The sequence below is a fragment of the Bombus vancouverensis genome, chromosome 7 (assembly GCF_051014615.1).
Source record: "Bombus vancouverensis nearcticus chromosome 7, iyBomVanc1_principal, whole genome shotgun sequence".
Lineage (NCBI taxonomy): Eukaryota > Metazoa > Arthropoda > Insecta > Hymenoptera > Apidae > Bombus > Bombus vancouverensis.
The window spans coordinates 10,528,538-10,543,769 of NC_134917.1; the positions used below are offsets into that span (position 1 = coordinate 10,528,538).

Sequence of the window (15,232 nt, forward strand, 5' to 3'; positions counted from 1 at the left end):
AATACACCATTGGTTATCGATTTTTGATAGAAATAGAAACGAAAAGTAAGCACTATCTGATACAAATAAATTTTCAGCGACTGACAGACAACTGATAACGCGTATAAAACTTTTTGCGATGAATCGACCTTTTCTAGAATTTTCTCACTTCAGATAAGCAAAAATCAATTATTAGCGGTATTTTTTTAAAATAACGGTATTCCAATTCACTGTTAATATGCTGTTATTCATAATTAAATACGAACATATAGGTCGACATCAAATTCTTTCATTCATTTATTTCTTCACTAAAAAATAGCTTTCAAAAAATAATTTTTATATTTCGTACTCTGCTCATCAAAACGAACTAATTGATATACATATGTTGTATAATATGTTATATTTCGTGAAAAGTAACTTTGCCGGGGAAATATGCCCATTCATTTAACTTTTTAATATACGCGTAAATGTTAGATTCAAATAAATGTGTAAAACGTATATAGAACTAAGAGAAAGGAAAGTAGATTAATCTGGAAATGATTTCTCTGTTACTGGTGTACGTAAAACAATAGAAGAAAAGTGAAATAAAGTGGATTAATCTGAGAATTTACTCTGCAGAAAAGTTAAGAACGTTTAGTACAAAAAGATATAATTTACGTGTATTTTAAACGCAGATAATAAATCAGACTGGGGATCCGTACATGCAAAAAGAAGATAATAGGAAAAATGTATGTATTGTGCATCCCTCGAGATATGTTGGCAGCAAGGGATTAATGTTGAACACGAAAACGGATAAAATATACGCGTAATCTAGTATTGTAAAAATATTTCTCTAATAATGTTATAAATTTTTTTATAATTCCCAATAGGTAGATAATTAATTAAAATGCATAAATGGATTAAATGGATTGATTTATTCAATAAATAATATAAACTGAGATATTACAGCATAAGGAAATTCTAATGAAGTTTCAAAACATTTTGTATAACACAAATAATATATTTATAAAAAATATTTATAATTATTCAAATGCTTTCGTGAGTTACTCTATTGTATGTATATTTGCAATGCGTTGTTATTACGTGTCAGTAAAATACAAAACTTTTGTCTCACATATTTTTTAATAGTCCGATATTTCTTTCCGTTTTTCAAAAGAAAAATTTCAAATTACTAAAATTGAGAGGGCAAACAATTGTTATATTCGTTAGCATCATCAAGAGAACAAAAAGAAATACAGTCTCGTGAAAACATTAAAGCAAGAAAAATCTCACAACCTGTAATTCCCTTTGACAATTTTGCACATTGAACAACCTGGTGCTACGAGAAGATGTACGAATATCGGCTTGAAAATGGAACAAATTCCGCTTTGTCCTTTATTTCTATTTGTTTGCGCGATAATAAAAGCTCTATCGTAACGAAGAGCCAGACTGGTTTCCGTAACTGAAGCTCATAGTGGAGGCTACGCAGAAAAGTTTCAGGCCAGACAGAGTATTCTGTAGAAAGCAAGTAAGGAAGGCTGGTTTGTTGGGGAAATGAAAAGCCTGAAAATAGAATCTGGCAAGGTTAATAAACTTTCGACGCAGAAAGAAAAGCTGCCGGGAAATGGCAAAATCTCTCGTGTTATTCGCTTCGATTCGCAGAAGAAAAATAATGAAGCCAGGATGCCGATATAATATTGATTGCTCGTTAAGGTTAACAGTAAAATGAATTTTTAAGCAGATTGTTTGCAGCCAGATCAACCATCATAATAAGTTATTAACGACTCGATTGAAATCATTAGTTGAACTGTATTATTTATACGAAAGGTTTGTCCTAAAGATTTCAGCAGCTGCAATGTTTAAGCAAAATTTGTGTTGTATATAACATCATTGGGGATGGTATTTGATGAGTTTTCGTCTGTTTCAAATTTTCAAATATTTCCACGAATGTTTTAACAAAACTTAAAAAAAAAGACGTTATTGAAAAAGGAATATTGAACGTATCAGCAAAATATCCAGCTCAGGAGAAATAATATTATGATTTCATCCAGAAATTAATTCCCAGTAGTATCCTTCTTCCAGCGAGAAATAGGTCATGATAATGAGTGAAAAACAGTAGCATAAAATTTTATAAATCGATCGTTCTTTGCAAACCTTATGCTGTTATCTTTTCATCGTGAATCGGAGAACGTGTACAGAGATTAAGAGATATTTATTGCAAACATATATTTAGCAAAAAATGAATACACATAGTCGCATTTTATATTCATATTTAAGCATATAATAATACGATAAATACGTTTCCACTATCTATTTTCATCACTGTCTTATTTCAGCGTTTAAATGCTTTCGTGATCTCTGGAAAATATTGAATATATTCTACCAAATATCTTGTAATTTCTAATACATAATTACGATAATCGAATCTCATAACAATACCAATAAAATCTCAAAATTATGTATTTCTAATATAAATTATATAAATTTATAGCATAAAATATACTTTATATATATACAAAAGGTGCCTACAAATGTTCGAATTCCTTCCGTCAGCTCGTGTATGTATCATAACAAGTACTATTTCTTTAAAAGTCTTTGGCAAACGCAAAGTTCGACGAATCGAAGTTTCTCGCTATTCCCGAAGAAACCGTCGGCTTTCGTTCCGCTGGACGCTGAAAATCCCTCGCGAATCTGAGGCGCGTTGAAGTTTGTATTTCATTTCGTGAGATTTATCGAGTTCGTTTCCATCGCAGCACGCTACACATTGGGAACAAATCACGAGTAATCCGCGAACGCCACACGGGAGAAGAGTGTGCTCCCGTTCCATCCTCACTTTCCAGCCGCAGCCTGGATTTTATTTACTTGTTTTATCGAAATAGAAATCCTTTTGATTTAGTCGTCTCACAAACCAACACACAGTTATGATGAACGCGAAGCCTTACGGAAATGAGTTCTTTGAACGTCACAAAGGCTCTGATTGTTTCTTTTTTTTTTTTCTCTCTTTTCGTTGATCTATCTTGATGCACGGAAAGAAATGAATGCATGAAAGTAATACAGACAGAAACATTGTTCTTCTTATAGTGTATCTCCTTGAGAAATAGAACTATATGCTGTTTCGTATATTGGAAGTATAAATATTTTATACTATAGGTAAGGAGATAGATAAGAAGAATACATCGACAGCGAACAATTCGCACCTTCATCCTTTGAAAATGAAACAATAAAATATGATCGAGTAAGTGAATAGGAAATGTAAATATGTTCTAAGTAGTTCTTACAGTTAATGACGTAGGAATAGTAATATTTCCGTCAGGATATTGCGAATATTTATGGATTTGTGAAAAATTTAGAGTTGTACAAATGCACAGAATACACGTAGTTTGTATAAAATATTCAAATTAGTTCACATAAATATCCGTATTCGTTACTTATCATCCTACTATTCACATCCTACTCTTTTATTAACAACGATATTACTTTCCAATCAATTTTTGGTTAGAATTTCAATCTAGCTTCTTAAATTATATCACTATAATATGAAACGAGTGTGGCATTTTGTATTACATCGTAAATGTAACAAATGAAACTGCAAGCATAAAATCCAAAACTTTCCGCAACATGAATTAAGTCATCGAAGTTAAAGTTACTTTAATGTGAGAAAAAAGTAAAACTTTTCACGTAAATGCATTGCTATAAAAGCACAGACATTGTGGCTATAATAATTTCATAAACATAAATATTAATCTCGTAAAAATGTTATTTACTCGCTATAAAATAATAATAAAGATTTGAATTGCCATGAGATTCAATTGTTTGAAAATAATCGAAATATTCTACTTCGTTCTAATTTTATTGCGTCGATGAAATAATATCGATCATCTTTTATTGCAAAGCTTCTATGTGTATTGATCGCGATTCTATCGTAAATTCCTTTGGTAGTAAAAGACTTTTTTATAATTTTGTAAAATTTAGCATTATTCTGTGGCATACTCTGTTCCAGAATCTACGCAGGAAAGGATAAATGAAATAGACCGCGAAATAAAAGTACTTTTAAAAACTACTGTGGCACTTACGCTGAATTACGTTATTACAGACATTCTGGTTAAAAGCACAAGAAGCAACTCCAAGTTTCTTAACATTTCTGTGTTTCTAAAATTTATTTGCGGTATAAACGTGCACACGTCGCTGATTTGTTTTGTAGAAGATAAAAATAGTAATTTCTTGCTAATCTTAAATAGGGACAAGTAGAATTTTATATTTTACATTCCAATATGTTCGAATATGCTTTGATATGTATTATCTTTTCAATATCTTACGCAAGGTTTTCGCAAGATTTTAATGATACATGGTTAATGTGAATTATTTATGAAATGGTACGAAACTTTACTAACACAATTATTCGCGTGTTAAGATAATCCAATCCAACCGCTGTATTGAATATTTGCATATTTATAAGAGACGTGTAAACACAAATCAATTATGGATTAATAATGTATTAATCGAATATGGCGTATCATTCGTTGAATCGAAATAGTTACGTTCCTAAATCCATTCTCTGATATTGAAAACATGTAATAAATTTGCAATTGTGTCTGTGACGTATATAATAAAATATAAATAAATATAAATAATAAAAACGAAAGCTGTTACTTGTAGTAGATAGTACAATATTCTGCGGTATCTAAAAATTATAATCTTAAAATATTATACATTTACATTTTTATATCATAAACATAATACTCGTGGTTTAAGCGTATTACAATTGATCGTATGTGTAAAAGTTACAATATATCTTTGGGATTACAATTCTATTATTTCATATTAGCTATGAAAGATTCGTTTGGAGGTAAAATTTTGGAAAAATTTGAAGATGGCTATCATCGAAAATACTTGTATTATTATTTCTTTCTTTATTTATTTATTTATTTATTCATAGTTCTTCCCTTCGAGGTTAAGGCGCGTTTCCAGTTGCATTTCTCTTTAATTTAAACTTGTGACCTACTTCCAACCACCAAGTTTAACATCTTTCGCACTAAACATTTAGACGAATTTATTTTTATTACGTTCAATTAAGGAATGTAATATTGTAATAGCTTTGACGGTAATTTACTTTGCAAATTGTTTATATATCTTCGTGGAACAACATTATTCTGCAAACATTTATCTAACGAATATTTCTTCTCCTTGGAATTGTAATAGCCGTTTAACAGCGCAAGATATTTTTGTTCGGTATGAATTTTCCGCTAGTGGTAATTTGTATGAACTTCCATTAACATACAGTTAGTTAATACAGCGTATTAGTATCTATTCTTACTTCGAATAATGTGTAATACAGTAATGAAGTAATACTGATAATACTAACTACGCCCTTGCACTATTTTTATACGTATTTAGAAGAAAGATACTAACATGAATAATTGTTGAAAAAATATGAAGAACGGAATAAATAACGTTGTATCTGCGAATGAAAGTAAATGTAATATACATGGCAATTATAATGCTTGATAACTTTGATTTTATCGAATCACTGAATATTATAACTACTTAGTGCCATCTGTACAATGTATTGTAGTATCGAATAGCATAAACTCGAAGGATTACCAAACAAATTATTACGAACTAATCCTAACTATGCTTCTAAAATTGGTTGGAAATTGCTTGAAATTGTCTGAAATTACATACCTCGTGGTATTATATAAAATTACATAACACACATGTTGATCATAAAGTATCAATACAATTATTGCAGTTCGATCTATTTAAATTTTTTATTGTTTTAATTTTATGATTAAAATACATGTCAAACACGAGCAAGTGTTCAGATATCCTTGTGTAGTATTATATTTTATATTTATAATTTAAGCAATAGGATCATTGTCGATTATGGCGTGTGCTTATCAAGTTTGCGCCGGAATTCCTAAGAAAATACCGCTTTAATTGCTGAAACGACTTCGTTTTCGTTCAAGCCAGGTGCAAACAGAATATGGTATGATCCAATTCAGTTCACGGCGATAAGCCTGGGATTAAGAGATCTGATGTTAGGAAACGTAACGAAAGCTCCTCTGTCGTTCGGAGATTCACCGTGATGGATGCTTTCCATTATTCTGAATTGAATTGATCGAACCTGGAAATTGATCGAACCTGTTTGTCGTTAAATTCCACTGTTCTTCGATGGAACCTCTCTGATCATAAATTCAATGGAATTATATGTGGATGTAAAATGACAAGCGCTTTCAAAGTGTTTGAAAAACTATAGAAATCGTACATAGGATATAGCTGCCCCTCGGAACAATTCGTAAACGTTTTTATAGAAATTTTTGATGAAGTACACGCGCTATTCACAGCGTTTATTTGAAGTTCCTTTTAGGCGTTTGAATATTTCATTCCAGTTTTAGCTTATATCTGGATTTCTTTTCAGTAATATATAAGATTAGAAGGAAATTTTTAATTATCTTCTCATTGTAGCTTACATAAACAAAAGTATACTACATTTTACAATTTCGGATTAAATTCCAAATCAAATCAGCGCGTTCTCGAATTTTCATTTCAATTTGAATTGCATTTTATGATTCCAATGACGCTGCCTAACAATAGCGATTAATAATAATATTAGAGTGAATTTCCTTTTTACAAAATTTTTAGAGAAAAAAAAAAATAATAAGTTTGATCTTCGAGCAGACTAAATTGAAATCTTTAACTGAATTTCTATTTGAATTCTATTCGTTTGAATACGCGTTAGAAACTTCACTCGATCAAATAGTAACTTCATGCAATGAGAGCAAGACTAACGTCTGTATCGAAGATTCAACCGAGAAGAATATCACGTAATTTGATGTACTGAAGGGAATTCTCAAAATCCAATATTGCTACTTCATTCCGATTGCAGTACGTTTTATAGAGTTATTCCGTAAAACAGAGAATAAAATTAAGAAAATAGCCCCATCTGCTAATTAAATTCCAGAGAAAATATAAACTAAAATCAGAGTGAAAATCCAAGAGAAATATATCCACCAAGAGGAGCTTCAAACGCATACGGTTTAATGGTTCGATTCAAATGAAAAACTTTTACAATAGTATCGTTTGAACAGCGTTAAATCAAAATCGTGTAAAAGCTTTTGGTAGTTTTAATTGTACTAAAAACACATTCTTTTGATCGAATTCCCGATTCTAAAAAATACTAGAGTGGCACACGATATTTTAAGGTTGATGGTATTAATCGAACAATTTGAGTTAATAACCAAATTGCTGATTAATGGATATAACCGTGTTGAACTGATGCGTGATACTTTTAAGGTCAATGATTTCCATTAAACTATTCAAATCAGAAATTAGTCACAAATCCATTTGCAATTAATGTATTGACACTCAATCTGGTGTACTATAATGATATGGCTTGTCTGCGTTACTGTCTGAAATATCTAATTAGTCAATAAGTAAATAGCATGTTTAAACTATGCACGCTATTTTTTCTCTAACTATTAAGAATACGATAAAAATTATAAATACACATGAATATATTTAAATATTATTATAAGTATGTACTAATAATATACATATAAACATAAAAGTATTACTTGATTTGATAGCGAAATCTTGATAGAATTCGAATCTTTTTATTATTCTATTTCTGTCGTGCATTATTTTTTTCTTTTTTTTTTATTTCTTACACATTTGAAAACTCCTTGAATAACGTCAGTAAAATAGCGAACATATTGCTGATTTCTAATAGACGTTTCATATATCTAGCAGCAACTCACAACGTAAGTTGACAATCCAAGTTAACGACGCGATTATTTCTAACTTTCAACTATCGTAAAAACTTATTAGACGATCCAAATTAACGAGAGACAACGATTGTAACGATATTGGTCGTTAACCCTTGGAGAAATGATATAGTTTTGAGGTCAGATGAGAACTCGAACGTTTCACCAGTAATTTAATGTTCAGTGACTTTTAAAATGTGCGGCCAATCGGCGCAATTCGATGTTATATTCATCACGCGATATCACTCGGAGATTCAAAACTGCGAATCTCGCGGACGAATGCTTTCCGTTTATTCACCCGTGTAATATATTCGCATGAGAACGCAAGCGGAAATCGTGAAACAACAAACTCACAGTGGAATTACACGGCATGCTAGGCTCTTAAAAGGTAAAATGCGGTATGGCATGTAACTCGCGTTCCATAATTCGCACCCGGCAAAGAGGTGATACTCCATAAAAATATGAATTAAACCATAACAATGAATATAAGACTTGTTCCAAGACAAGTCTCGTTTTTAGAGAAATAACGGTGAAAATTTTGTTCCAGGCAAAAGCATATTGGTTGTTTAGTTGTTCTCGAGGATATATGAAAAATAAAAGATATATAAGGCACAAAAGGTAGCAAAGTAAACACTGATCGAATATGAAATGTTCATTAACCTTCGTAAGTAAAGCAGATTTGAAAGATAGATAAATTCTTAGAAAAATGTTGTACTTTTCTTTTTGTTTTTATCTGAAAGGCCTTAAAAACTTCCTGTAACGTTAAAATTCACGAAAAAGGGGGACATAAATGAAAGCACGGACGAAACGAAGCTGCGTTTCTGAAATACGAGTGAATTATAAATCAGCCATGAAACTATAGAGAAGATTCACTTGCATGGAAAGTTTTATAGTAGATTCAAAACGCCAGCGAAACTTTGTCAGCCAAGGAAGGAAAGACTGCGAACATCTGAAATTTTGATGGAGCGAAATTTTTTCGTCGTGGTGGGTTAGATTATTCTTCGAGGAAAATTTGATTCTCGTTGGCTATAACCTAAAAAGCTAAAAGTTTTATAAATGACAAGGCTTCGAGTATTAGCTACGCCGTAACAACGTGGTTACCCACTACGTGCAAATATCGCTGTCATGTTCGCAGCATGTGCAAGGTCTCCTGGCACGTAGCCTGCTAGTCGAAAAAGTTATCATGCTTCTGGAAAATACAGAAAATATGAGGCTAGGTCAACAACTTGCGATTTACTGAGCTCGATCTAATAAAGTAGAAAGGATCGATTTTCAACTTTTAATTAAGAATCCGAAGAGATAAAATTTAGATTGCCATTTTTATGCGACGTTTACACTCCGCGAGGGCTGAACTTTTAATTATATGACCTTTCTTTATCGCTATAGACACAGTCCTGTTACTTCTAGTTTATTTCTCACGCTAATGGCACAATCCTGCTAATCCGTACATTAATCTTTGCAAAAGGATGATCGTCGAGATAATTTCTGTACCTATTTTTCGACTTTCGATTTTTTGTTTTTCGAGCGCTGCTAAAAAACGTTCTCCATGGATAATTGGGATAATAAATTAATGACATGCAGTACAAATTTAATTAATACATTTAATTCAAAGTTCAAATAGGAGGGAATTATATAATGGTATTGTTTTCAGAAACAATATGGAATAGGAGGAAAATGATATTATTTTGAGAAATAATATAATATGAAAGGGAAATGATATTGTTGTGAGAAACAATATGAAATAGAGGAGAAGTGATAAAAAACATTCAAATATATCTGAGTTATTTTTCTCTATGCACGAGCAATTTCTCCAAATCTTTTCACAATGTTTTTCATTCCTGTAAAAATATTTAGTGTAATCTATGTTATATAATTATTTACGAAACTATTTTAACTTGAAGTAACGTTTGATTGTGAAAAGTTACTCAATTCTTGTCCAGCTGCTAGAGTAGATTCAATAACATTTATTGTATTGGGTAATTTTCTTCAAAAAATATAGCACACTTATATGTACGCAAATATGCGTCAGACTCACAGCTTTTCAATTCATGCGCCTAACTATTAATTAGAGTCGCTTAATTAATTGCTAAAAATTGAAAAAAAGAAGCATTGAACGTTTTAGAAATGAAACGTATACGACACCACAAATACAAAGGAAGAAAATTGAAAATCCAATATCAGATTTAACAACCGTTGGAAACTAAATCTGGAAATCTGAAAACCGATGAGGAATATCAATATCAACTCTCATCGGCATAAGAAACGTTAGATCGCACAATATATATCTGCACGTTAGTGGATATTGAATCATTGTTTTTGACAGGATGGAATACTGGTGGAAAGACGGCGAAAAGCAGATACGATAGAAACCGAGAAAGAATGGAGATTGTTTCCCGATGAGATCTGTCTATTCGATGTCCGGCAGACATCGGTTACGGTTTACCTGTGGCGTACTCTCGAAATCTCTAAACGCACTTGGACGAAATGGAATTGCAAGTGACGGCAAACAATTTCGAACAGAGCGACGTCGGTGATAGTTGTGGAGCGTTGGATGGTGGAAGTGAGGCTGAAGGCGGCGAGAAAGAGCTGGGATCGGATCGGATCGGTTTCACGTGCACGGCAAATATATATGGGCGTTTGCCATTGTCCTGGTGATTCGCGGCGTTCGTGGTGGCGGCGGTGCTGGGTGCAGTATTACTTGGATCGATAGGACAAGTAGCGGGATGTAATTGAGTAGCGAGCCCACGACAAGTACCGGGCAGTATCAATCAGCACAGAAACGCTCTACTCGTGCGTCATCTATCAGACAGGATATATCGACGTAACTCGAGTAAATTGATGTGGAACATTGATTTAGGAACTGCAATTGCCACCTACATTCCAGCAATGCGTCGTCAACGTGCAGCAAGGATCATCAACGTTGCTATTCACATATTTCAATAGGTCTGGCCGTGTCGCGGCCAACGGATGTTCCGTTTTCGGGTCACCATGGGGGAAGAGGACGGTCACCGGATTCGGTGGTCCGGTGAATTTTTTTAAATGAAATGCTCTTTGCAAGCACCGAAATATTTTTGCATATGGAAAGCTCGTTTTCAATCGAACAATAGACTCCGCTATTCACGATCGCTTAAAACAGACTTTTACTACTGGGAAAATTTTGCTATCACGCGTAACCAGATTTTTGCGTTAATACTTGCTTGATTTTTGCTTTTTAACTCATTAAGAATAATTTCTCATTAACGCAACGTTATTAAACGAATATAAATAAAGCAAGTTGTTTTGTTAAGGTACAGAAATGTATTAGAGTAATAGATGCATTGTACAAGAAAAAGCTCTATAATTTGCAAACGAATAATTTATCGTTGTGCTATAAAATTCCGTAATTTCTTCAAAATTCATAAAATCATAGAACGAAGATGAAAGATTATAATCACGTGTTACATGAATACAATAGAATTCGACGTTATTGAAATATTACACGTTATAACTGACGTGAAACGTCTACTATGATAATAACACTTTGATATTTCGAGTTATTAAAATATGTGAGTATATATAATTCACATGTAACATTTTGAAATTCTAACGTTACTGACTACTGTGTCGTGATAATATTGGAAAGGCTACAAAAATGGTGATTTAATGTTTCCACTCAAGTAACTCTGAAGTAAGAGAAGTTCTTGGCATTTAATTGACTGTTACACCCTTACCGTTTCCGACAGATGGTTCTGCTCATCCATGAATACGAATTCTAAAGGGTTAAGGGGAAATTGTAGGACATCCATACGGACGAGAAAGAGTCATAAGAATGTACCACCTGTTGCCATGGTTACCGTTTTAAGCCAAATGCCTTTTTCTGGATTTTATGTCACGTCGAACTATGTGATAAATCGAACTGAATTTTTATTTGCCAGTTATCGAGAACAAACAGGACGCTATAAAGCATAATATACGGTGGACCCAGCCAGGAGTGTTATGAGCTGTTTTCTCTTAAACTATTACAGACAAAGACAAATTTTTATCTTTTATTGATTCAGTAGGACTTTTTATAAAATCTATCGACTATCTTTTTACAAGGCCATCGAGGAGATGATTACTCTCAGCATTTTTAGCAGGACAATATACCAAATATTACAGTTCAGGATAGTCTTACTAAAAATGACTGTATTTTGCCTTAATATTTTTTCTTTTTGTTGAAGTGATGAATTCTGTGAGGATAGCTACGACATGCATCGAAGTTGGTATATAAATTAGACGTTTTACCAAGTGTTTAAAACGATTTATGTACTTGTTTAAGGTACTTTCGTGTGCTAAAATACATTTAAAATTATGTTGTAACTAAACCAACATTTAAATAAAGTAGATATGCTTGTATTTCGACATGATGAAACAAAAATAATAGGTATTATTGAATGCGTGTGTAGTTATCAATATCAATTGATATAAATTTATACAAGTTACCGCCAGTCAGAATTATATTAAATTATAATGATATTCTAATGATATTAGGAGAAAACGCGAATAAAATCTGGTAGATGTGCCAAACTGAGGAAATGAAGGATACTCTCTATTATAACCTCGTTAAGTACATTTATTTGATTGATTCTAGTAATTCACCGTCCCATTGCCTTCGAAAAGGTTCCATTGTAGTCTTTGAAGTTCACTTTTTCCACATATCCATGCACCTTCATTACGTATACGTACAATTTGCTCAATTTTGAGAATTTCATTAAAAGTCAAATTATTTGTAATTGGAAACGATCAAATAAAATTCCTCGCTAAAAGTTTCATTTGCTCAATTCATATTCACGTATGAATTAATACTTCTGATACTTTTCAGTTTTAAATCATAATGGAATATTAATAAGTTTTCAAGACTACTTCGTAACAATTGCTGTCTATAATTAGTTATTATACTTTAGAGAAATACTTATAAGAATTTAAATCGCATTTATAAGAAGGTATAACGAACATTAAAATTTTAATATTTTCATTCAAACGCGTGATGGGCTCTTTGTACGTATCAATGAATTTCATTGCTAATAAATACGTGATAGCTTGCCATGATTTGCAAGCACGCGTAATATACGGCATATATTAAAGGAAATTAACAAGCTTCGAAATTTATTATTACCGTACCTTTTATAGTCATATTCTGTTGTATACTCTACATACATTCCACATGAATAAAATGACTAGCATTTCGTTTATTTCAAGCAGATAAGCTCATGAATGTAGCGTCGTTCGAATAACAAAAAATTAAAATTATGTATCATAAAATCCTATAAATTTAGCTTTCACATCTTCAAGTTTAATTTATCCCCAATAAATATACCAGAGGTTAACTATTACGGGAAATAAATAGACTGGAAAGACGTAGCTTTGGTAAGCAAGAATACATTTATAGTCACGCGAAAGGACTGAAACCGGATCGCTTTTGTCGTGACCGTAAAGCTCGAATCGAAATGTTATCCATTTCTCGTTAAAATCGTTTCTTTTCCGGCGTAATTCCATTTCCTGGTAGGCCGATCAGATCAGGTCGTCGAAACTACTGAAATTCAAAGACGTTGGTTTGGTTTGTTAATCACATTGAAGCACGTTTCTTCGGATTTCGTGCAGGCTTCCGAAGTAATACACGATCAACGTGTGAATAGCTGCAATCTGTGAACTTGTGTTTCAGCGTAGTTTCGCAATCAGTATTCGATTGACAAATTGAGAAACTCTTGTCCTCGAGATGCAACAAATTTTCACGTTAAGGACATTTTATATATTAATAAAAAAATAAAAATAAAAGCAGAATGAAATTGAATAATTCCGCGTAATTTCTGAGCGTGATTAATTATTTACATATTAATTACGGTCAAACTATAAAGCCTATTGGAAAATGGCAATAAACATGGAAAATATAAAATCAACGATGAACAATTTGAAATTGCACGTATCTAAAAATGATATTTAAAACTGTACACATATAGGTATATACTGATGGCTATTTAAAATTATGTTTCTTATATTATCTTATTATTAATCAATATTTTACTAAAAACATTAATAAAATTTCATTTATTGTTTTAGTTGATTTAAAATTGTTTGCTAAAACGTTCCATTTTCGTGTTATCGAAATAATAGAGTACAAATAGTAATGTGCTACAGAAGTTTACTTTCATTTCACCTGGATTCTAATCTTATATTTGGTTTTATGCTCTTCTTCTAAGAAATGGTCTAGTCGAATCAGATCTACTCGAAGCGCACTACCGATTTTCAATCGGTGTAGCGAATCTTGTAATCTGCAACGAATTGAACGAGTTAGCAGTAAAATGTCGAAAGGAGCACAATCGTTTCAAAGATATCAAATTGATGAATCTATCGAACTCCAAACGAACGTATAAGGTATAGACGTACACGATCCATCGAAGTCATACTATTCATAAGAACGAAGCTAACTAAAAATTTGAGAAAAATAGATATTGTGTATTTTGAATTTAAATAAGTTTTGTCACTAACAATTTATATTGTAATATTATACAAATAGGTTTAACACAATTTAATTTTTCCCTCGAATTTTATATATTTGTGCATAATGGAAATTAACTTCGCATTAAAATAAACGCGATTTCAGATGGACAGATAATTATCATGAAGTTAAAGTCAAGAGGTTTTGTGTCATTTTACAAAAATCAAATTTTCCATTTGATAGAAACATTAATTTATTAATATTTCTCATTAATTAGTTGTGAAATGTACTCTACCGTACATAGTTGTTTCAAGCACTCCTCATAAGTGATATTGGTATACAATTAGTCAGACGTCGAGCATGGAGCATCCACTGTCGTATGCCAGCTGTTATTGAATTTCAATCAAACTGTATTTTACTTAAAATAATTCACTTGACAATTTTATCATTATTCAGTTAATAAAAAGGACTTTGTTTGAGTAACTGGCATTCTGTTATTTTTATAATAGATATAACTATATGTATTAGATTATTTCATAAATAATGCAGTTTCCTGCAATACGTAGGTATACGTTTAGCAGTAACAGTACTTTTTCTCATTTCTACAATTGTTTGTTGTAAAACTTTTTAATATCATTCTTACTTTACAAACTTGTTTTTCAAATAAGTTGCATTGCATATGAGACGAGTCGATACACATTTCTTCGTTTCTCTATAAAATGCCACTAATAAACTTACATAACAATCTATACGAGAAGTTACAAATAAATTAAATAATATTCAGCGATTCTGTCGATGTATAATAATCTAATTACAATATTCTAAACTAAATTTTCTGACTATACGATATTTTCTAAGTAATCCAACAATAAATAGGCTTAAGTTAATGTTGTTTGCTTGATATAGATTTTGATAGATTTGATAGATTTTGGTAAACTAGGATTGGAAACATTAATTCGCAAACAGAACACGATATTCGAGCCTGATCGTTGGATATAAATCTATCAGAAAGATACAACAGGAGAGGGGAAAACTGGTTAAGAACATAATAGCGCAT

At 31.8% G+C, this 15,232-nt stretch overlaps 1 protein-coding gene and 1 long non-coding RNA gene across 3 annotated transcripts in view; both read left to right on the plus strand.

Annotated features, from left to right (window-relative positions):
• Positions 1-15,232, plus strand: part of LOC117159026 (A-type potassium channel modulatory protein KCNIP1) — a 434,143-nt gene that overhangs the window by 345,378 nt on the left and 73,533 nt on the right. The gene's annotated exons all lie outside the window — the stretch shown is intronic.
• LOC143302938 (uncharacterized) overlaps positions 1-15,232 on the plus strand; it is an 86,137-nt gene that overhangs the window by 42,630 nt on the left and 28,275 nt on the right. The gene's annotated exons all lie outside the window — the stretch shown is intronic.